We start from the raw sequence: 25,659 nt of genomic DNA on the forward strand, positions 1-25,659 counted from the left end.
ACCAGAGGACGCTATGGATTCCTTTTTCAAGCTGACGTTGAAAATACACCGGGAGATAAATCCATCATCACTCTCTCACAGGTCTGCTGCAAAGGAAACAGCAGCTCTTCACATAGAAATGTGTTCTGAAGTACAAATAAACCCAGCACTTATACATCAACATCTCTTCTTTCTTGTTCAGACTGTATGTCAAAACAGACATATTGTGAGTACTTGCCCAACACTGACTGACCCTCCTCGATACTATTCAATGTGTTTTGGAGATCCAGATTTTTATATATTCGGTTCAATTGACCTCTTATAACAGTAATGATTATATAATAATATTTCTAGTGGGATTAAGAAAGGGGTTCTTTTAATGCACTTCTTGGATGTTAACATGGACTGATTATTTCCCCGAAAACAATCTAATTAAATCCAGTGTTCGTTTAGATTGTTAATGTTACTTCTTGACTTTGTACAATTTGTGCTTACCTTATGCCCCCTTGTGGTGTTTAGAGGTACTGCTTTATTTACTTCAAGACACCTTATTAACTGCAGGTTGTGTTTTGGGTAGCACTTTACATTGTGTCTCTAATTACTGTGTATTTACATAGTAGCTACTTAGTAAACACATGTGTACTTACACATAATTACAATTCCAGCGTTACAGTGTACGTAATGTGTAAATCTTTTTGCATGGTATATGCAAATACACAATTGTATCGTAAAGGGTCATGCAAAAAGACTTACATGTTAAGTACATTGTAACTATGCATAATAACATTGTAATGTGTGCCTGCCCATGTGTTGACAAGGTAACTGCTTCATTAATACACAGTAATTAGAAACACTTAATGTGAAGTGCCAATCTGTTTTGTTCAGTTATTTCATGCAATTTCAGTGGCGTACAGTAAGAAAATCACAAGCCAGGTTGCAGGTGAAATAAATGAAGAATACAAATACGGCACTGAAAACCTGCCATTGTGATTTCTAAAGGGAGCAAGTGAAAGGATATTTATTGAAGATGAGTGCTAGTAGAGGGGGGGGGGGGGTCTTGGAATGCATGGGATTGATAAGGAGTTGCTTTATTGGAGTTTACAGTATAATCATAGTGATTGATTAATGCTAACTTAGTGTAGCTTCAGTATAGCTTTTATCTGTGAAAAAGTCACTGTTATAACAACCTATGGGATACTAGGTGGTGCTGCACATAAAAAGACTTATGACTCATTAAGGAAAAAGCTTTGACTTATGCTCTAATGGCTTTTTTTTTTTTTTTTTTTTTTTTTTTTTTTTAATTTAGTTGTTGCCTGTGGTTTGTACCCCAGTTTTCACCCCAATTTGGAATGCCCAATTATTATTTTTGTCTTGGTGCACTGCTGCAACCACAGGGGTTGCTGGTGTGTGGTGAACTGTGAATTGCCCTGCTGAAATATGCCCTCCCTACCTGGATGGCTCTTGGACAGTTGTGTGCTGCCCCTCAGGAACCCTTGGTCATGATTGGCAATGCCTGGATTTGAACCTGTGACCTCCAGGCTATGGGGTGCATCCTGCACTCCCTGTGGATTGCCTTTTTACTGGATGCACCACTTGGGAATCCCCCCCTATGACTCAATTCAAAGCATGATCCTGGACATCAAATTCATCATGTTATGTACAGCACAGCAGTCCAGAGCATTTGCTTTTGATTCCCCGTAATGAGCACAGAACTCGACAGAGCAGACTCTCTTCATATGCCCTGCTTGTGGAATGTTAACTGATTTTAAAAGCAGCCTCGAATATCGCACTGGGTGAGCACAATGCGCCCGCTCAATCCAGGGTGCAGTTCTTTTTCCCTCAGGCTTCAAGGCCCCGCACTCGTGGCATCTTCGAGTTTACCCCCTCAGACCGAACCGATTGACAGCAGCAGGTCCAGGGCCTGTCTTCAGGCTGGCAAGCAGTTGTGGGGGGATTGGAAGATGAGTGGACCCTTGAAAACAGACCTCCTTTTCACCTCATTAAAAAGGACGAGGGCCACGGCCCATGGTGGGAATGAGGCTGTGGCTCAGTGAATCAACAATCTGTTGGGAAGCCTTTCACTTAATCAGATACCAGGAAAAATGTCATTAAAGATTAGCAGTGATATAATCACAAGAAATCTTTGACTACCTAATGTTACCTTCACTAAGGTAGTCCAAGATTCATGCTAATTGGGGTCTGTGAAACCAGACACTAATATTTTACTGTAGGTAAGGTTGTCCCAGATACATGGTATACGTGCTATGCAGCCCGTTAATACAGGGGAACCTCTATTTTACAAGCTCATTAGGACAATGGGGTGTGAAATTGACTTTCATATGGTCCATTTACTACAGTGCAATTGTTGAAATGATATTCCCAATGAAGAACCCTATACTAAAGAACAATACTTGGAATGAGAAAAAGCTGCTCTTTGCCCATCAGGGGTCTCATCTCTCCTGCTTGACAACCTTGTGCCCTGTTTAAAGGAACTGCTTGTTATATATCCCTGCATGTCACTACTTTCTATGCAGAAAAGTGCTTCTGATCTGACTTTTACCCTCCAGAGATACACGGCTCGTTGGACAACGCTGGGGAAGTGGGCTTCAAAGAATTGCACAAGAGATGAAAGTCCACCAAGGGGATGTTTGGGTACGGAAGTTTCAGTAAAATAGAAGTTTGGATAATCAACATTGTTCTGTGCTAGCCCAGAACCAGTAGAGAAGCCTGAAGTATTGCAGCTCAAACCAGATATACTCTTGTAATTGAGCCTTACAAGCAGTCAGTCAGAGAGAATCTGAAATGGGGAGGAGGGTGGCTTAGCAAGAGATCAGTCAGCATAGAGGCTGTCAGATCAAAGTCTGAAAGTTCAAAGTTTTTTTTTTTGCTTTGAGAACCCTTATTAAAGCGCACATTTTGAACAAATTAACAGACTTCAAAAAAAAAAAGATTATTTATTAAAATGTTTGCAAATATAAATGCATCTGTAATTCCTGGCTTACATCACAACATTGCAACAAATCTATGCATTGAATTGTATGGCTATGCACAGATACAAAAGATAACATTTGCATTGTTTCCTCCACATGGATTAAGATTACACCTCTTTATCAAAGCAGAGAAAAACAGCAGCAAAGCAAGTCACTATTGCCAGTTCATATAGCAATAATGGGAAAAGTATCGGATTGAATGTGTTCCTATTAGATAAACTGTGTCTGCAGAATAGACACACTTACAGTGAAAGTTAACAGGTCATAGCAGCAATTAAACCAATGTTGATTAATAACTCTGTGTGCCATTCATGTTAGCTGATTGTATAGAACAGTTTTACCATTTGTCATTCATTAATAAAATGTATGCTGTCTATTGCTGATCACCTGATGTCAGAAACAATTATATGTATCAATGGATCTCCGTTAGCAAATTTTTGCTTTGCTGTGAATAAAGGGAGGAGGGACTGACTGAACTGTAACAAATCTGTCAGCCTGAGTCCTGTTGGCAAATAGCAGTATCAATCACTTTCTTTCATGTAAGACGCTGGGGATCAAAGGAAGAGTGTTCAGGTAAACATTCCTTTCATTTCCTTTCCCTCCCTTTCATTTCATTTCATGATGTCAGCTTAGCGAAGCCTCAGCCAGAGCCTTATTGTGAAAAGGTATTAACAACCTTATTTAAGGTTTAAAAGATCAGCTGTCCACAAACAAAAAGGCCTTTTACAGGCAAGTAAGTGTTACACAGCTGTACAAACACTAAACGATGATTTCTATGTTAAGAAATCAGGCAGTGCCAACTACAACTGAGATTTTTTTTTTTTTCAAAACCCCTGCTTTCACATACAGATGGCATCTCCTTAAAGTGTGAGTGTTACAATCAAGGCTCTCACTAATCCAAACCCTGGCAGTCACAGTCCGCCACAACTTCAATATATGTTTTTAGAGTCACAATTACAGAAGTAGTACCAAAAATGAAAGGGTTACCATAATAGTTTATGTATGAAGAAAAGAATCACATCTACAGGATAGGGCTTGCATTGCTGCAGAGCCACAAGGCAGGAAACACACAATAAGTGGTATATAATTATTCTAGAAGCTATGACAGCCACATTGCTGGAGCCAGAACAGTGTCAGACTTGAAGAGCACTCGAGTCTGTTGCCCCTGATTTATTTATTAACTGTTTCCCTGTGATTATTTATTCATTTCTATTGAGCGATCACAAAAGCAGGCTTCTCTATGTGCCTGGTGTTCTGTGGCTTCTCTTTACATGAACATGTTTAGTACATGGCTCAAACCACGCTGATCACCAGTCAATCTACAAGTGCTCGTTAAGCTGTGCATGATGCTTTATACTTTTATTGGAACCCCATGCTATAAAACATTCGTAGCTTAGCAATCCTACAGTACTTTGTACTTCACCAGTGGAAAAGACTCTTTTTGCATAGTAGTTTCACTCCAGGTTTTACTACGATCTTGATTAGCCACGATATACAGGTAACAAGCTCAGGTGTGTCTTATTAAACCCATAGTAACAGTCATACATTGGGGAGGTCAGTTATCTTCCTTGGCATACCCTAAAGCCCTGCTCTGTGCTGACTGGTTTAAGCCTCTCTGTTTAAGGCTGTCCTCAGGACCCGCAGTCTGGACATCACCTCGTCCCAGTTGAGGTACGCCCCTCCAGGTTCCGGGCATGGCTGAGAACAGAGGTGTAACTCCTGTGTCCGTGAAGTAGGCGCCAGTTATCGAACGTCACCACGTCACCTGCAGACTGGGGGAGTGCGGTCAGACCGTTGGCAAAAACAGGGATCAATCAGGCTGTGAGAAATAGAATCTGTTTCTCTAATCTCAGTTGATCATGTTACTAAGATGATGTCGGATACAGAGCATTAGTTACTTTCTGTTTCTGTTCAAAGATAAATCTTTTGATGAATTGTGTGCCTGGATGGCTAACCCCTGTATAGGAGTTTTCAAGGGTTTTCCCTGGTTAAATGAAAGATTTAATGATTGACTGACATTTTCTGAAGTCCTGAAGGCAAATCAGAAATTACAGGATCAAAGCATACCCAGAAACACAGAGGCCGGAAAGCCATTTCCTGTCACGTTCAAATGTTTTCACTTGCGACCTTTTGATTCTGTTGAAATACAATATACTGTATATTTTAAAAGGGGTCTTTTTAGCTAGCCTTGAGGCATGTTTTAAAAATGGCTTTGTTAGTTTGTCTTTAGGCGCAAAACATATAAGGAATTGATTTAAGCCACCTAATACTGGGGTGGCAAATCCTGGTCCTGAAAAGCCGCAGGGTCTTCTGGTGTTTGTTCCACTTGAGTTCACAACTATTTAATTGAACCGATTATTTTCTTAGTTGGTCAACACTAACTTTTGTCCAGGCCATTAGCCATTGATGATTTAAAGACACCCTGAAAACCTGCAGGACTGTGGCTCTCCAGGACCAGGGTTGGTCACCTCTATAGCCTAATACATTACACATGCCGTGGGTAGCTACCCACCTGGCTCCATTCTGCACATGACCACGTTCTCTGGCCTGCTCAAGAGATCCACATGGGCTCTGAGAGCCGAGTAAAAGGGCTGGACCTGTTCAAGGGGCAAGCCTAGCGTAGAGTCCCGGATTGCGTTGATGTACTTAATCCTCACCACCTGACCATCGCAGTCTACACTTCATGAGGAATCAGAGAAGCACTTCTATACTCAGTTTGATGTTAGCACAGCGACACGTGTAGTGATAAACGACAAGACCATACCTCATCCCTAGGAGTGAGAATCCTACTAATACAGTCACAAATTATTCCTAATCATTTACCCACTCATAGAAACAATGCACAATTACCCAGTATCTTGGGTCATTCGGTAGAAATAGAAGACAGTGTACAGTATGCAGAAATGCTTAGATTAACTCCAAAAATTATGTCTGGTGCAGTGTTGCTGCTTCAACACTAGATGGCACTCACTGTCCTCAAATCAAATGGAAAAATTCAGTTTTTGGATGAACCACCAAAGACAAAACCGCTTGGAAAGGAGTGTGAATTAGGGGTCATCTCTACTAGATAACTGATCCCATGGAAGCTAGTTAGGAGAAAGATACCAGGACAAAATTAACAAAACTATATATCAATGCAAAAACACGAACGTGAAACATAAGCAATGGATAAAAACTGAAATGTGTACTCAATGATCGTGTTCTTGGACTGCACTTGGAAGTCACAGTAGTCTGCCCCGAGTCCACTCTCAGGGAGGAGAGGAGTCAAAAGGCTTCAGGGTTCTCCTTCCTCAGCTGGTTGGCTGTGTGGAAGCCGTCCACAATCTCACTCTCGCCCCTGTCAGCTGCCTGCTTGATACAGTGCAGAAACTAGACCTGCATGCACCAAAGAAACAGCGATATTGAGTCCTACAGTAATCACGACACAGAGACAATGCAAGAACAATACAGTGACAACAAACAGCACCACAAATAGCTGAGTGATACAAAACATTTTAACACAACGCGGCCTGTTTATTGTTCTAAAACTTTTTGTTTTTTTAAATTATTTTAAAACTATAGCAGTATTGAGACTGGGCCCCAATATTTGAAATTTAAACTTCGGAAGACTGAATCCAGCGCATCTAAAAGCTTTGCAAGCTATGCAAGAAAAGCATATTTATACTTCTCATGCTGAACTAAGGATTAGGAAAGTGCCAAGATGGTATGTTTAGGGAAAGGGGTGCCAGGCTCGCTAGCCAGCTGGGCTGCAGTGCCAGGTTGTCTTATCCCAGGTGGATTGTGCAGGGCAGGGTAGTCGGAGTGAAGGCTCAGCTTCTAGGAGGTATATGCCACGTTGTTGGCATTTGCATTGTCCAGCACTTGCCAGGTGTGCCTTTGGAAAAAAGAAGAGAGAAGATCAAGAAGAGATGTAAGCTTCTGCATCTCAGTAATTCCCTTTCTTTGTTGGCCGGAAGATGGTACTAAGATGCCTTGAGTTTTACTACAAATCATTGCGCACCGCATGTGACTGGGCTACTGACATTTTATTTTGATTAAAAAAAGAACATATCCCTTTTCTTCCTTTCTGAATGTTATGGGCGCTCAAGAGAAAGGCAGACTTGTTCCAGAGGTTGTAAAAACAAAGAAAGTCAAAGTAGCAACCTTAACAGAAAGGTCCCCAAGGACAACATCCTTTCCCAGGGCTATTGTTACAGGACTGTGCTGAATACATCACAAAACAGCTGGGACTTACTGCGATGCTTTTTTTTTTAATGAATCTGCAAATCCTCTGTGACTGAGATTTCCTTGTAAACTTGGTTGCTTTTCTGGAAGGAGAATCCGCCCCTAATCAAAACATCACCAGCAAGCACATAAAAGTTCTGTGTGTTATTCTTTCTTGTCACTTCTTTTTGTTTAGGACTCCAACTTCCCCAGCCACCACCTTGCAGCGTGCGTCGTCCCGGGGAGGGGGGTGGGAGTTGGCTCATAGTCACTTCCTATCTGTGGCACTGGTGTGCACGTAACTGTTCATGTTTTTCCAGCTGGCCTCACGCAGGTAGCCAAATTTATTTTTCACTCGGGCCGTGAGTGCCCTCCACAGTCGTCAGCACTGAGCGCCCTTCACAGTTCATAAATCATCGCAATTACAATCACTATCATCATCACTCTTCTTGCACCTAATAAAAAACAAACAAACAAAAAAAACACGATTAACCTAAAACATATTTTTCCACTCAGCCTCCCATTCGGGTTTTCCTTTGTTCTCGTTCAAATGAATTACAGCACTAAGCTGAAGATGATGTACTAATCTGGAAGGAATGTATTTCTCAAGCTGAGTATTTTTCTATTTATTTGAAATCTCTTGTGGGTTTTTTCTACTTCTATTAAACACAAAAAGAAAGAATAATTATTGTTTCTATCCACATGGTTCAACTGGATTGTGAGTGAAAACAATGATTATTATTTAATTGATTATTTTAAATGGAACATACTGGTGGAATAAATGTGTAATTACATGGAATGTAACAACTTCATGTAACAATGTTGTTCACAATGCCATTTACACAAGTAATTACGCTGTACTTACCATGAGAGATCACAGACCATTGGTAACCACCCAGTTATTACACATTAATTACACAGCTGTAATATATTCATGCCCTGTAGTCTAAAGTGCTATCAAATTTCCCAAACCTTCAGGGAAACCTCAGCATGGAAAGGCTGTTAAATTATTTCTGAGAGAAGAAAGTTTGCAGTCATAACAAGTTGAGTTTTTTGCTTTTTTCCCAATGCGGGTGACACTTCCCACTGGGATAAGATTTAACCCATGCCCAAGCAAGAGGTCAACCAAGATCTTTGTCTGCTTTATGTACTATATTTTCAACAGAAGAAGTATTTTAATTCAGAACTATATGATTCTGAAAATATCACTTGCCAAAAGAGACGACACGTGGACTGCAATACAGGACATATATTTAAATCCGATACATATTGCAGCAATATGTAAAATTCCCCGTTAATGACCCAACAGCAAAATGAAATCAAAATGTTACCCATGCACTGAACTGCGTAAAATGTAAAAGGCAATACAATTTAGCAAAAGACTAAAAAAACAACAACAGTTTCCAGAATTAAAACAGTATCCAAAGACAGTATTGAAAATTGCAGAATACAGAGCTCAATAAGGCCCTAATGTCACAGTTCACTTGCAAATGAAAATGCACAAAAGCAACTAAAGATGACAGATTTTTTTAAAAAATGCATCACAGTATCTAAATCTGTTTAATGATTAACTATTACATTACCGGAGCTTGTCTTGTTCGCGTCATTTCCATCATGTGAAATCGAAGGAAGTGCTGTGTAACTGCACAATAAAGACAGACAGAGTAAGCAAAAATAATAACTGGGGCTGGGACAGATAAACAAGTACATTGCAACACTGAAGAGATGGGCTCTGTATCAGAAAACTGGTGATGGAGTCAAAAATCATGTGTGACTGCTAAGTGCATTAATTTGTCACATATATAAAAATGGGGATTTATTTTATTCTTAATACAAGGGTGGTAAAACGCGACTGAGGGGTATCTCACTAACGGATATCCGAGCGCTCACTGTATTGTCCTGACAAGACATCTCTGTAAATAAGATGCTGTATTATGTCTTGTTTAAGTATCTTCATCTAAACAGCAGTGTTTTTTTTTGTCTCTATATGGTGTAAGACATCCAGCATGCAGAGATAGCACTAAGAGGAAAAATCAAAACCACAGTAGATATAACTGTGCTCTGGAGTGAAATGACAGAATGTGCAGGGCCAGTGCTTGAGTTCAGACAAACTGCATTGCAACCGCAAAAGCAGTACAAAACTTTTTTAGCAGCAGATTTATGAGGAGCTACGGATTTTTTTTTTTATTTGACGTCTATTTTGTACCACGAGGATACGAAAAAAAACAATAAAAAAATAAATTTAAAAAAAAAAACACCCTTTTATTTTTTTCCAGTAGAGTTTAGATGGGAGGACTCAGTGTATCTGCCCAGTTCAGTCTCCACTCTGTAATGGTTTAATCTCTGTCAGGACCTACGCGAGTGCTTGTTTACACAGGGGAGCTCACAGTGTAATACCTTCTCCCTATACATCTGGATTTCTTTAGCTGATGTTCACTTTATTATCCCAGCTCAGATTCTTCATTGGAAAACATCGGAAGGGGCAGGTCTGACCAGCAGCTGGTTTTTCCCTCTCAGACACTGCGGCTGTCAGGAACACAGACTACTCTTTTATAAGAAGCCATGGCATAAGGTGGCCTGATCTTGTACAGCAGCGTTGAAAGAGCTGCTCATTGTACTGTCGCCCTGCTCCAGTGAATCGCACTGTTAAACATTTATAAGATGAGTTTAGAAAATATATCTTATGCCAGGACCACGCAAGATGTTATTTCTCATAAAAGTTAATATGCAAAAAAAAAAAAAAAAAAAAAGTTAACTTTTTATAAATAGTTGTACGACTACTACAACTTTGTCTTCACACTAGAGGACAATAAAGGCGTGTGAGCACCTACTTCCTGAATCAATTAATTACTAAATAAGTAATAACGATCCTGAAAGCAGTAATGCGAAAAGCAAATACTAAATTCAACGACTAACATTTAGACAAACTATAAAATGTCTCATTTGAAGATATTGTCATTGAATATGGCAAGTTTCCGGTATTTTCTACATTTTCTACAGTTCAGTTTTATAGTTAGGAATCTAATCCCGAAAGTAGTCGGGTACAGAACAGTGAAAGTACTGAGAACCAGAATTGCACACGCCTGTTCCATTCTGCTATACGCTACTTGGGGTGCGTTTTCGAGTTTGACCATACCGGGTTAAGCAGCCTTTGACCAAGAAGCCGTGAACACGACCACAGGGCAAGCACAGACCCGGTCATTAAAAATGGTCGAGGTTGAAAATGTAGTCTCAACTTCTCACGGAGTTCTAACTACACCTGTCCTCTCCGGTTTCTCACTACATCAGATAAGCCGTTTTCCAATCAAAAAACTTGTTTTACACGTTATTTCTCACACAAAAGGTTTACACTGTACCTTGTTCTGTTACTGACAGCCTCTTGCCTCTTGATTTTATACATATAATATATATATATATATATATATATATTATATATATATATATATATATATCAGCCCCATTATTATACATGACTTTATAATCTACACAAACCATCTTGCATTAAAATGTTAAACACATTTACACAAACATGTCATTTTTATTATTTATAGAAAAACTAAAATAATCTACATAATAATTAAAAAAAAAAGCGACAGAAACAAGTTGTAAAAAACATCTTGATAGGAAACTTCTATTCCACAATACCTGTGGTTACAACCATGAACCGTGCCACAAACCCGTTTCACTGGTTCAGTGGACCCATAACTGCTAGGTCCAGTGACCGCATCGCAAAAACACAAAACCAGATGACCTGACGACCTGGTCGTAGTGCAAAAACGCACCCTTGGTTCTGGTGTTTGTGGGTGCTTCCTAGTGTGTACTGAACCAAGAACCAGTATTTCTTATGCACCCCGTAGTCCCGTCAGACTTTTTTTTTTTTTTACTTTGAGAAGCACTATGGGATTGTGTGCTCCTGTCCTCTCCTATCTGCAGTGATAGCAAATGACACTGGCAGTAACTCGCTGATACCCCCACCCTGCTCTGCATTGTGAGACATGAAGCAATGTTTGGATATAGCCTGGCCACATGTGTTTCTGCTGACTGCCACACAGGGAAAACCCTGTTCAAGTGAATTCCCAACTGTTTGGGGTTGCCCTATCACCATAAATAAAAATCAGGATTGCATATAAACACTTTTTGGAAGACAGTCAGTCGGGCAGATCTCCTGGCTCTGACTGAAACAATTAAGCCTCAATAGCGGATCTGCGCGAATGTTGTGCCAAGACATGCCTTGGCCACGTAATTAGATCTCATTCAGTAAGTTGCCGGATATAAAAATAATTCAAACAACTCCACTGCAATGAAAGCCATCAGAAATTCTAACTTGCTGTGAGATCAACATCACATCTGACACTCATGCAAATATAGCTTGATGGTATTATTTATTTATTTATTTATTTATTTTAAATTTAGTCATTGCCAATTATTTTTGTTATTTTCTCCCAATTTGAAATTCCCAGTTATTATTTGGGCTCAGCTCACTGCTACCACCCCTGCGCTGACTCCGGAGCGGCGAAGATGAACACACGCTGTCCTCCGAAGCGTGTGCCGTCAGCCGACCGCTTCTTTTCACACTGCGGATTCACCATGCAGCGGCCCAGGAGCTACAGTGTAGGAGGACAACGCAGCTCCAGGGCAGCTAACAGGCAAGCCCGCAGGCGCCTGGCCAGACTACAGGGGTCGCTGGTGCGCGGTGAGCCAAGGACACCCTGGCCAACCTAGATGCCCCCACCCCCGGCGACACTCAGCCAATTGAGCGCTGCCTCCTGGGAACTCTCCTGCACGGTCGGCGGTAGCTTGAAGGTATTATTAACGAAAACTTGAATAAAATAATTCAAATCAGGTAAAAGTTTAGATTACAGCTAGAACAGTTTCAGAATAGTAAAGGTGACTAATTCTTGGTGTATCCCTGTATTTTAATATGTATGTATGTATCAATGAAATGTATGGTGCTTTTTATTTTTTAGTGATAGAAACAGCAATGCCAAGCTGAAGGGACAGATTTATAGTTTTTAGTTTCCCATCAGTCAGGGTTCATAGGGTTTCTTGCACAGCACGAGTTTTGTGTTTTGTAACGCAAATCACGACTCGTTTCAGTAGCATGAAAACAATCCATATTACTGGATATAATACAACAATTCCAATTTAATGATCCTTGAAAAGTCATTTTGACAATAGAAGTGGAAGACTTAAGTCATGTAAAACAGCTGTACCACACTGATATACTCCACTGATCAGCCAAAGTTCACAAGATTATACAGTTAAGTACCTTTATAATTTGCACTTTAGTTACCAAATAAGTGCTTAGCAATTACTACATGTCTTGTACTTGGTAAACATGACTAGTAATCCCCAATTAAATTTGACCTTTGAATTGCAGTTTAACTTTTTACACCATCCATTTGGCTACATAGAGTTGGAATCCAACTTTATAAGCCATTTTCAGTCTCTCTCATTAACTCAGTGAGGTAAAACATCTCTAAACCCAGTAAACCAAATACCAGACGTGAAAACTGTACACTGTAATGAAAATTAGCTATGACACTAATGGGAGCTTTCTAAATAAACGCTTCAAGTTAATAGCTAGTAGTTAGGAACTTGTAAGATGTAATACCCAATATTATCAGGAAACCAACTTAAGATACTGTAGAGTGAAACACACATTAATCTGCAGAATTATGCATGGGTACTGTAAATGGAACCTTCAATTAAGAAATTACTGTCTGTACTGCATTTTACTACACTGTACACGGTAATGAGTACTACACTCTTTTTTGGGCATAGTTACTCGTAAGTTGCATATTTGTGTATCGTACATTATGCAACAATTCTGGAAACGGGGGCTGTTTGCAGAAAAGGTTTCAGTGGAATTGCAAAATGATCAGATCACAACCTTGAGTGTATTCTTGAACGTCCATAAAAAAAAAAAATATTTAAGAGCTGCCTAAGATTGTTCTTGAGTTAAATTCTTAAGAACTTCTTAAATGCTGTCTTAAGAATGAAAGAAAAAAGATCGAGAGTAATACAGGCCTAAGGCTGGTAAACTGCATTTAAAATACATGTATTGTGATTTAGCTAAACACATCACACTTTACATTTGAATTAATTTACGTATTTATTTATTTATGTATCCCGAATCGGTCTTACAAAGTGTATTACTAAAATAAATAAATAAACCAGGGAAATCAAACCTCGTTTGCATACATATTAACATGAATGCAGGCTTCTGTTAATTTCACCTGAGCAATTTATTTTGATAATCTTATACATTCGGACAACCCTAAACAGAAATTAAAACAGCTATACAATAATGACTATATCAATAATTGTCAGAGACAGGCTTTTTAGCTAAACAGGGATTCTCTGTGATGCGTGTTCTCGTAACTCAACTTAATAGAAATAGAAATACAGCTGCAAAAAAATGTATTGTGGCCCAACTCCCAGCAGCAGCACAGAGATCTAGTTTTTAACTGATCTAAAACCGTGCTACCTGGGGAATCCGCTCGCTGATTTGTCCTTAGGACTAGGGCTTGTGAAAATGGAGATAACCCCAGTGACTAGACTGTAGTACAGTGACTAGATCACAGTCATCTTAAGGGTAAAAACAGTCTCTAAAGACTGAAAACCTTTTAAATTCAGATGTATAATGATGCTTAGACCCAGTGGCACTGGAACAATTTTTAAAGTGGGGGTGCTGTAAACTGTAACCCCTGTATATGATGGAAGCCATGCAAAGCAAGGAGCTGCTACTGCACCCCCAGCACCCCTAGTTCCAGAGCCCTTGCTTAGACCGTAGTTATAAACATTTACTAAGTTCGTCCCTCTTTGCACCGACTGCTGTGCTTTACACATTTACATATGTAAAGCAGCGCAAAAAAACAAAAATGCGGAGAAGGAACTGAAATGTAAAAGCTAAAGTACTGGTATAGAACCGTAGGGTTACAGTGTCTCTAAGTTAGTTTCATGAATTAAGAAAGCTATAAGCCTGAGTCAGCTAAAACAAATGAAATCATCCAACCGTTATACCACATAAAGCTGTGGCTTGCTGGAAAGCCAGATATAGACTTTATTTGTTTGCATACCACACTACCCTAGAATTTACCCCATAAAAAAATGCAGCTACAGCACATTTGCCACGACAGTGGAAACTGTGCCTGTCTTCTCCAAGTTGTGAGTCTAAATTTATAACTGGCTATGAAACATGCATTTGACAGTGCACCCTGTAAGGCCAAAGAACTTTTGAGAGCTGAACATTAACTGTGCATGACCCAATGCACAGCTGCCAGAGTTGCAGTCATTCTGCAGCAGAACATACAGAAAATCATCACGCAGTTGACTCAAAGTCACTGGAATTCCAAAATTACAAAACTTTTTTTTTTACTTGCAACCTCGATGGTTTGAACCTTGTATCTTGTATTTTAACACGCAAGTGATCACTTTTACTAATCCCAGGATCACTGCTGCCCTAACTGATCCAACCTACAGTACATCTACAGTCCTGTAGCGCACAAAGAGAAACGGGTCAACTCTCACGCTGTGTTAAAATGTAATTATTTAAACCAACACAACTTATGTAAACTAAATTATTTCCATTCCAAACAATATACCCGAAACCCGATCCTTTCTTCTGCTACAGTGAATCAGCTGCACTGGCACTTTCACTATGAAGGGCAGGTATATAGATTCAGAGTAATAAAACAAATTTCTTTTCGCTCCCCTATGTTATACAATACAGATTTTAACTCCCATGAAAGACTGCTTGCTTTTGATGTATGATATCTATGAAACAGAACTAGAAAAGTCTGTTATTTGGCTGCACATAAAATGAGTTTTTCTGCTTTTCTTAGTATTAAATACAGTATGTTATTGCTACAGACTTAGCCGAGAAACACATACTACCACAGTCAGTCCATGAGCACAGTTTATGTGGACTATAGCTTCTGATGGACAAAAGTAAAAGAACCAAATCTTTTCATCCACTGTAACAAATTTTGATGGGGTGTCTATTTTCTTATCGCAGAGCTCTGACAGTTGATTTTTGACGACCGCAACAAGAAGTCTTTTCAGTGCCTTCCATGCTGTGATAGAACAAAGAAAACAGTGTTCCAACAGTTCACAAAATCTCCCGACCCTGACCTGTCACCAGCGTTTAATTTGTGCCGGGGCTTGCCAGGGTGAAGCCCCGAAATCTCTTTTATGAAAGTTAAAAATCTCATCCAAACTGTTGCTCTCAAATTTGTTTTCTTAAAATTCCCATCACAGTTCTTGCGTCCGCACTAAAGAGACAGTCCACTATGGGGTGCCAAGTGCCATCTTTTTCCAGATTTAGCTTAAAGCTAATTAAAAAAAATGAAAACTACCAGAAACATCAACAGGAATAAAAAATGGAAGGATTTTTCTTTGAGCTCAAGTCATTTCTAAAGGAGCTCAACTCTAAAGCTGGCAGTGGACGGGTTTGAGACACACGTTATCATGACGACTGACCCAAGAACAACAACACCTCATGCGCTCACGGGCTTGGAACAGCATCATCCTATCTGGAATAGTTATGAATATTTCATCAACCCTACTGGGAAAGGACATCAATAGTGTTAATAGGCAGGAAATCGAGTGTAATGCAGGCTCCACTGAGAAACAAGGCATGTGATTCAAACTGAGCACCTAACATCTGGATCAGATTAAAGGGTAGCTTCTACAGTTAGTATACAAATTACAAAATCAGCCGCATGGAGAGGCTGTTATTCCAAACTGTGGTACAGATCCTTGTCTGAAGTCTACACCATTACACACAGGGTGGAGGAAACCAGAGCACCAGAGGGCCATTTCAATAACCTTATGTCTATTTATTGTTTTACTCACTACATGTGCATGGGTAGAAATGAATGCCTTACTTTCAGATAGTTTCGCCTGGGGAAATGCCAACCCTCCAATGCTTTCTTACCTGTTAGTAACTAATCAGCTGGAAACTTATATGCTTTGCAGACAGTAACCTGGGTGCAAGTATAACACACTACCTGAAAGTAACACTTACAAAATGGAGAACTTCCTTTAACCAACTATGGTGCAAAATATATATTTTTTCTTCTTTCAAAACTGGGCATGCGAGATATAGATGATGAATGGAAGTGCGTGACAGGCTAAGTTATGACTAAAAGTACAACCGACCACTAAATATGAAATAACTGAGTTACAGTTTACATTCCCTGTACACTCCATTTACAGTGATGCAAGGCGGTTTAAATCTTGGCATGGCTACCGTAGCGCAGAGAAAGCTTAACGTCATGTCAAACGTGCAGCTTCTCGCAAAAACCACGACTGAATGCTGCCGGAAAACGGCTTAGATATTTTTGTCAACCTACGCCCTGATTTGCAAGAATAATTTCTGGTACTACATCAAAAGATATTTCATTTCTGTAATCTGATTGTCTTTCCTGGTCATCCTTCCCAAAACGCTACACTACGAGTTGACTCAATCGTATCAGTGAAAAGGGCTCCTTTTAGAAGGTTTTAAAGTAGACTAAAAGGGCAGAATTATTGAAAATTAGTTTTATAGATGCACCTCTGACTTGCAGAACTACATTTAACCTTGGGCTCCAACAGTGTAAAGGGTTAATGCTGCTTCCCACCTCAAGCAAGCCAGACTCGCACAGTAACTAACACCGCACCGGATGTGGACTTTAACATGGCCTAGGAAACGTGCTGCATGCTGTAAATGATCAACCAAAAACAAGCACTCTATTCAGAACCTGATTTTTGTGTTTTTGGTTGGAAATAATAAGAAAGTAATGACACTGGTAACTCACTCCCACTATTAATAACCTTGATACAGCTGAAAACCTACTGAAAAGAATGATACACCTTTCACAACCAGGGCTTATCAAATCTATACTGTAGACAACACACCCATTTCTTTTTGCTATACTGTAGGTGATGTACAGCAAAATATTAGTTAAGATGAATGTTACAATACCAATTTTGTTTACTTATGCTAACATTTTAATGTTTCTAATTTAAACTGACCTTGTGTCAGCCAGTTCTTTTTTTGTTCAGGCATTATTATGAGATAATCAGTCAATCCAATCCTTCACTGCAAATGGAGAGAGAGAGAGAGAGAGAGAGAGAGAGAGAGAGAGAGAGAGAGAGAGAGAGAGAGAGAGAGAGAGAGAGGAACCACTATAGTCTATAGTGTACCCAACAGACAATCCTTCTTATATTCCTGAGGTCACAAATGCTTTGCATTTAACTAGACAGCATCTTTACACAAGCTGATATCACAACCCTGTCATCAGACCAATATTCATAGGAGTACAGTATCAGGTCTCTAGAGCCTAGGTTATGGCTTGTTTCCTTCTGCCAGTTCACACAGGCGATTCCCTGACACGTCCCATGTTAAACAGTGCGTGACAGTTACAACACCAATGCAGGCTCAAAGTTGTCCTATTCAAATGTGAACTTTAAACCCAGTGCTGTACTACTGTATATCTGGAACTGTGTGTGCTTCTGTGGGTAAAGACCTCACGTTGTTGGGAGCTTATAGCCACAAAAAAAAAAAAAAAAAAAAGATCTGAATTTACTGGTAACAAACATAGACTGATCGGTTTAAAACATGCTCATGAGAAGAAGGTGCATGACTTAAACATGAGAATCAAGTTGCTGGCGTGCGCCTAAAAAGAAACACAGTATTACTGATTTCTACAGAACAACCTGATTATTGCGCAGCTGCAACTGTAACAGGTAGCATTCCTCGTTACTTTACTGTGTTGTTTTATTTTACTTAAATTAGTCCCTGTCGTCTCTTTACTACAGGAAAGAGCCAACACAGCTGAAGACTTGCATCTGCTATTGATGTAAAAATTCCTCACACTTTTATAAACAGACTTAGTGTATTTGAAGCTTAAAATAAAAATACCAGCATACTGCGAAGTACAAAGTTGTTATTCTAATGAGAGGTTTTAAAATAATTATTACCCCATTGAGTTAGAGGTGTAGGGATAATACATTGAAAAGTAGAAAACAATAACAGTGAATTGAAAGTGACCCGTTCCCAAAACTAAAGAAAAACAAAACCAGAAAGTTATATTTTACTGAAGCCAATATGCAGTAATAGGAAGACTCAACTTCGTGTGTATCAAAGCGCCTAAAGATCCTTGAGCAATATGTTCTGGATTCCAATGTAGTTTACAAAGCTTTTTTTTTTTTCAATAAATCCGGGAAGATGTTATTTGTTTCATTGTAAACACACTGGAACAGTGTTTATTAGCGTTATTGAGGATGCTCTAGGAAATGCATTTTCTATATATTTTTTTTAATCTGCCTGATCAGTAACATCTGTTACAATAGAGCAATGCAGCGATTAGACAGTCTTGCAATTTACTGAAATATTGCCGTCCAATCATTCATCTAAAGGATGAGGTCAGGGGTTATCTGTCTCTGTGGGACTCATCTGCAAAGGGGAGATTCTTATCTCATGAAAGGAGCTCCTTGTGCTGTCCTTGCCAAGGCATTTTGTAATAACACCACACAGTCCCGAAACTGCTGATCTGCAAAACCAAGGAAGCAAACATGAGAACCCCAAATAATCCCATCTGCTTCTAACTCAAGGAAATTGGAAGAAGTCACTGGTATCGTGCTTTTGAGCTCCTGTAAACGAAGGCTGAACACAATTTTTAAATACAGTGCTAGGGATGCGCAGTTTCACCCATTCCAGATTTTACAACAAGCCTGATTAGCTACAGTGTATAGGTAGAGCAACAAGCTCAGGTGTGTCTTACTAGACATAGCAAAACCAGGAATGGCTGTAAAGCTCTACCAGGTGAGATATAGAAGCAATTCCTTCAGACGACTGTTGCACTGGTTCCAAGGCTAGATTAATGACATGGAACATATTAATTTAAAGAAACCTAATGTTATAACAAAACAAAACAGTGATGGAAGCAGTGATGGTAAGAAAGAATGAGTTTACTGTATGCCAAAGCCACAGCTCCCTCCAGTCCACTCATCTGCTTTCGTGAACATTTGGTTTCCACTTGAAGAATCCAAGATTGGAGTGACAAACCCTCTAAAGAGGCCAGAGGGTAACCGAGAGCACCTGTGGTCAATTCATTAAATCACCAGTCTCAGATCCACAACAAACAGTAAAAACAAGTCAATATCAAAGAAATCAATGTAAGAAACTAAATTTGTCAAGAGTAACACAAAACCCTTTTTATTAAGTGCCTTAGCCAGCGCACTGTAGGCTGTCCTTTTATTTGGCACAAAGTAGAACAACTGCAGTCAAAACTGATTTCTTTCTTGCAATGGCAATGTGTGGTAATGCAGGAATCATGCCTGTTCCACTGTTTCCACCGTGATCGGTCTTCCTACACCAGATCTGTACTGACAGCCAGAGCACTTTCATCTCTGTTGCACCAACGCAAGCACGGCTTTTGCCTCCAGTAGTGCAACGTGGTGGTAATGCCTGCTGAGGCTGTTTGAAAATCTTTACTGGCAGAAAAAGGGCTTTGCTTAAGCTTGAAGCCAACATAAATACAGCAAGTTCATTCACAGATCAAAATATGAGGGGAGGAGGAGTCCACTGACTGAAACTCTGGGAGTAAAACACCCAGAATAATTATAAAATAAGCTAAAGGTTGAAACAATTCAGGCTTTTGCTAACCCAAAACCGAATCTCTGACTCATCTGTAGGTGAGATGCCTGGGTGGACACCATACTGGCAGTGATGTAGAAATAAATGTATGGGCGGAAGAGATACTTTAGGAGAAGTAAAGCATAAAGCAGGATAACAGATGTTTGACCTCCCAGTTATCAGAGGTTCACTAATATGTTGGCTTGCCAAGCTCTACTTCATGTGCATTATTCCTTTCTGGCACTGTTTGGCTTTTTCTGTCAAGAACCCTTCTTAATGAAGGATGACTCTGGGATTTGTGGTAAGTAAAATATCCCCATCTCCTGCAGACTGCACACTCAAATCCTTAGCTGCTTGCCTCAAGGCAGGCTATACGAGAGGGGTTAGCTTGCCTATTTCCTCTGTGGCCCTCGCTGTACTAAATCAGCCCTGCCGACCAAAGGAAACTGAATAATTCTTTCCATGATGTTCAGAGGAAGATTTCCAGCTAGAGGTTTTTATTCAGCTTTTCAATGAAGACCAAAGCAACATTATCACACCTTGCAGCATACACACAAATTAAAAGCGCCAATAACCATGTGAACAAAAATCTACACAGATAAAATAACAACAGCAATAAATAATTTGCTTAACAATAGTTGCACATGTTGTGCAGTTCATTTCAAAATGCTGGTGCCATTATAAGAAATGGATTATTTACCGAACCAACTTGGAATTTGGAAGACCAAGCTTAGATGAAACAACAGCCTCAAGTTCCTGTTTAGTTTTATGTTTAACATTCATTTTACACCCCCAACCCTACGACCCCTGCAACGGTCAATCTGAGCTTACATGTTAGTGTACTCTCAGGTACTCTTCTACATTTCTTGCTCAGTTAGGAGAAAATTAGTTTCAACAAACATCTCAAGAACTGGCTTTCTGGGATACTTTGAAAAGTTTACAAGGAATCACTGAATGAATTTTAAAAGTCACTTGTTTTAAAATCTTGCAATCAATGCGATCCAAGGTTTAGCAAGCATTTTTCCATTTGCCCACTAAATGAAGCCGTACAGGGGAATACAAGATGTCCTGCCCTACCGCACTGTCCACAAAGCCCCACTATTTGATCGTCAGTGAAAGGATGCATTTTTGATGTCTCCCAAACAAGCAAAAGCTGGCAAAGAAGAGAGCTCTGGGGAATGCAAGCACACCAACAAAGAAGCTGCTGTATGCATGGCACATCAATCACCTTTAGTATATAAACTGGTCCTGCTGCTTGTCTAAACTTACCTTGAATGGTCTTCAGTAGCACAGGCTCCACTGTGCTTGCTGTGTTTTTGTGCCGCTGACCATGTCCTGGTTTGTTTAGCTAAGTAGCAGTGCAGGATTTTAAACTGACAAGCAGTTCACTTATTTGTTTTTCTCCCAGTAACACGTTAGGCATGATTTGAAAAAAAAAAAAAAAAGAAGAAAACTATAACTGCTCCTGCCTGCAAATAAGTTTTATTTATTGATGTTTACAGTCTCTTTATGGGCCCAGGAGGTGATGTTGTTTTACTAACTTTCAGTTTCATTACCATATTTGGAACACTGAGCTGGAAATACACTGAATGGTTAAGGGCTCTTCAGAACCCTAATGTTTCCCATGCAGGTTTGGTGACAGCCCTGTGAAGTCCTTGCTCCTTCAATGTGTTTGTATCGGAGCGTTAAAGGAGTATCTTTTTCAATGGCTGTTTTTATGCATAAAATAATATTTATAAAACTGATGTAATGTTGCTGAAGTAGCCGAAAACATGTATTTAGGTCACAAATTAAAGCTTTATGAGTTTATAGATTACATTAAATCATATCTTTTTTTTTTTTTTTATTTAAAAAAAAAAAAAAAAGATTATAGGTACAGCATACAAATAGTACTGTATGTGGGTTTTCTTTACGCAAGATTTATTTTACAGTCCTTATGCTGTTTAATTAACCAGTACAATGCCAGGAGTAGGGACAGGTTATAAAAAGTAGCTCAACATAACAAAAAACATAACTACAAAAGCTTAGAGATCCCATCTGCAGCTGTGTTAGTTTGCTTCGTGCAGGCCTATTTGTTCTAATTAAAAATGGGAGGTCAGATACAGTCTCTCTGTTATGAAATGTATATAGACTTAAAACTAGCCACATCGAACCATGCAGCATAATTAGCAATGGCACTTGAATCGAGTCTTGAATGACATAATTCAGGTCACAGCTCTTCTCAGACTGCATCTCACACTGACTTCAGCTACATTGTAATTAGAAACGTGTTTCCTACACTGTGGTCCCATGCGACAACAGAAACAAGAATAATTCTAATTAGTTACAGACTTTTAAACATACTGGATTTCATTTTGCACTAACTTCTTAAATGCAGTTTAGATTAAACACAGTTGTTTTATAGTGTTACTTGCATAATTTAAAGTGTAAACTGTAGGAAATTGCATGATGAAGGATCCAAGACTTAACTGTACCATGATATAAGGGTCATGTATATCTATATATATATAATATATTATATATATAATATAGATATATTATATCTGAGTATATATATATATTGATATATAATATACACACACACACACACACACACACACACACACACACACACACACACACAGGCCTTGCAAAAGTATTCAGACCCCCGACCAATTCTCTCATATTACTGAATTACAAATAGTACATTGAAATTTCGATCTGTTCGATATTTTATTTTAAAGCACTTAAACTCAAAATCAATTATTGTAAGGTGACATTGGTTTTATGTTGGGAAAAACTTTTAACAAAAATCAAAAACTGAAATATCTTGCTTGCATAAATATTCAACTCCCATACATTAATATTTGGTAGAGCCACCTTTCACTGCAATAACAGCTTTAAGTCTTTTGGGGTAAGTATGTACCAGTTTTGCACACAGTGTCGGAGTGATTTTGGCCCATTCTTCTTGGCAGATTTGCTCCAGGTTGTTCAGATTAGTTGGATGATGCTTGTGGACAGCAATTTTCAAACAGTGCCACAGATTCTCAATGGGATTGAGATCAGGACTTTGACTTGGCCACTGTAGGACATTCACCTTTTTGGTCTTGAGCCACTCCAATGTTGCTTGGCCTTGTGCTTGGGATCATTGTCCTGCTGAAAGGTGAATTTCCTCCCAGCTTCAGTTTTTTAGCGGACTGAAGCAGATTCTCTTGCAGTATTTTCCTGTATTTTGCTCCATCCATTCTTCCTTCAATTGTAACAAGATGCCCAGTCCCTGCTGATGAGAAACATCCCCACAGCAAGATGCTGCCACCACTATACTTCACTGTAGGGATGGTGTGTCTTGAGGCATGGGCAGTGTTAGGTTTGCGCCACACATAGCTCTTTGAGTTTTTGCCAAAAAGCTCTATCTTGGTCTCATCTGACCACAAAACCTTTTCCCACATCTCAGCTGGGTCACTCTCATGCTTTCTGGCAAACTCCAGACATGCTTTCAGATGGTACTTTTTGAGTAACGGCTTCTTTCTTGCCACCCTCCCATACAGGCCAGTGTTATGCAGAGCTCTTGATATGGTTGACTGGTGCACCATTACTCCACTCCCAGCCACTGAACTCTGTAGCTCCTTCAAAGTGATTGTTGGCCTCTCTGTGGCTTCTCTCACAAGTCTCCTTCTTGTTTGAGCGCTGAGTTTTGAGGGACGGCCTTTTCTTGGCAGTGCCTGGATGGTGTGATGCAGCTTCCACTTCCTGATTATTGATCCAACTGTGCTCACTGGGATATCCAAACACTTGGATATTATTTTGTACCCTTTCCCTAATCTATGCATTTGTATTACTTTATCTCTAACTTTTGTAGAATGCTCTTTGGTCTTCATTTTCCTTCAGATTCACAGCCTTACCAATGATCCTTCAACAGTGGGGTTTTTATCCAGAAAATGTGACAGCAACTTTAATGGTTCACAGGTGGAGGCCAATGGTAAGGTAATTGTGTCCTCGTTAGGGCAATTTCTTTCATCGGTGCAAACTGGGAGCTTCCACAGCACAGGGGTTGAATACTTATGCAAGCAAGATATTTCAGTTTTTTATATTTCTTAAAAATATTTCCCAACATAAAACCAATGTTACCTTACAATAATTGATTCTGAGTTTCAGTGTTTAAAAATAAAATATCAAACAGAACGAAATTTCAATGTACCATTTGTAATTCGGTAATATGAGAGAATTGGTCAGGGGTCTGAATACTTTTGCAAGGCACTATATATATATATATATATATATATATATATATATATGCATATATATGATAGACAATCTGTTGACTAACTGTTGTTTTGTTTTACTAATAGTAAGTAAAAGAATTAAATAAAAATATCTTATTTAATTTAAATAAAAAATTAAATTAAATTTAATCTGGCTGCCATGCATGAATAAAGTGATGACAAATTAAGATCCATGGCACATTAGAGTTTGATCTGCAACAGCAACACAGTGGTACAGATATAAAACCAGACTTGTTGAAAATTGTCCCAGGTACTGTAATTCATGCTGCCTTTAATATATAAACCAATGAATCAAACCTGTTCATACTACATGAGAGACCTATTTAAATGGTTTAAAAGTCCATGGTGGCACTTTGCAGTGTATTACACAATGAGTCAGTATGTGGGAGTACAGACACTTCATAATACAAGCTGAAAAGTCCTGTCCCTTTTCCAAGGAAAAAGTTCCTCTTGAACACTTTTTGTTATATATATAAAATTGGATTACCATCTGCATGCAATATAGCTTAGTTATGACATTTTAAATTTCAATGACAGATTCCTACCATTGAGGAAAATCTCCTCATGCTGCTTCTGTCTGGCTGACTGGGAAAATCACCTTTTCTTTAACCATTCAGCACCAAAGTCGCTGGTGTGCTGGTCCAGCCAAACCACGCTTACCTAGGATCACAGGGTTACTTATTTTTCACTTATTTGGGTCTATGGGTCTAGACCCAACCCAGATGTTTTACATAATTTTTCCAGGAAGAAATATACACAGTTTATTTTTTACACTAAGAGACATATTGTAACTGTCTAAGCAGTAGCTATACAGTATTTCAATCTGCTTCTGTTTGGTTCAATTAAATAGACCCCATTATTTTCCACAGGTTAGACAGTTAATGTGTAGCTGGTCTTTCATTATCTCTCATTGTTCAAATTTATTTACGCGATTAGACAATCATGTGGTCTTAATATCATTCTACAATATTTACCATAATTGTATCAGGTTTCCACATCATTTCAGAGATATTCATTATAACACAATTTCTGATTAGACTGTAGACTTTCAAGCTTGGCAAGTGGGTTTTAAAACTGTAAAACATTATCATTTCTCATGCAATATGAAAGGACTTAAATGTGCTAAATAAAAATTAAAATAAATGTACATACTGGGCAGACAGAGAGACTAACCAGTGACCAAGCCACACATGTCTGGCCCCTGCATCTGCTTACCTTTGTTGGTTCCATGAGCGCCACTCTTTCCACCACTGTGGTTATGTCCAGGTCTGCCAGGAGAAGCCAGTGTGCCCATTGCTTCCTCCACTCGGCCAAGGCACTGGCAGTTAAGCCACACGTATGGATACAGGCTCCGGGTGCCATCCTCCCATTGGATGCTGACGTAGCGCAGGGGTCGCTCCCTCCATCCTGGGAGCTGTGCCCATCCACTAGCAGCGGTGTGGAACAGGCCAGGCAACTGCAGTGGGAAGAAGCCCCTGCCCTTCACGGCTCTCTGCAGAGCCCGCAGCCCTTATGGATGCACATTGATTCTCGATAGGCATCTAGCAAGAGAGGTCCACAGTGCTCTTCAGTCTACGAAGGAGAAGGGAGAAGTTGGTCC

At 39.4% G+C, this 25,659-nt stretch overlaps 1 long non-coding RNA gene across 1 annotated transcript; it reads right to left on the bottom strand.

Moving 5' to 3' along the window:
* Nucleotides 1-1,293: 1,293 nt before the first annotated feature.
* Nucleotides 1,294-24,715, bottom strand: LOC121329568. Its single transcript, XR_005951794.1, has 3 exons — nucleotides 24,605-24,715; nucleotides 7,204-7,627; nucleotides 1,294-6,843 (listed from the first exon to the last, which is right to left on the bottom strand). It is a non-coding gene; the product is annotated as an uncharacterized LOC121329568 (long non-coding RNA).
* Nucleotides 24,716-25,659: the final 944 nt, after the last annotated feature.

The sequence above is a fragment of the Polyodon spathula genome, chromosome 17 (assembly GCF_017654505.1).
Source record: "Polyodon spathula isolate WHYD16114869_AA chromosome 17, ASM1765450v1, whole genome shotgun sequence".
NCBI classification, from domain to species: domain Eukaryota; kingdom Metazoa; phylum Chordata; class Actinopteri; order Acipenseriformes; family Polyodontidae; genus Polyodon; species Polyodon spathula.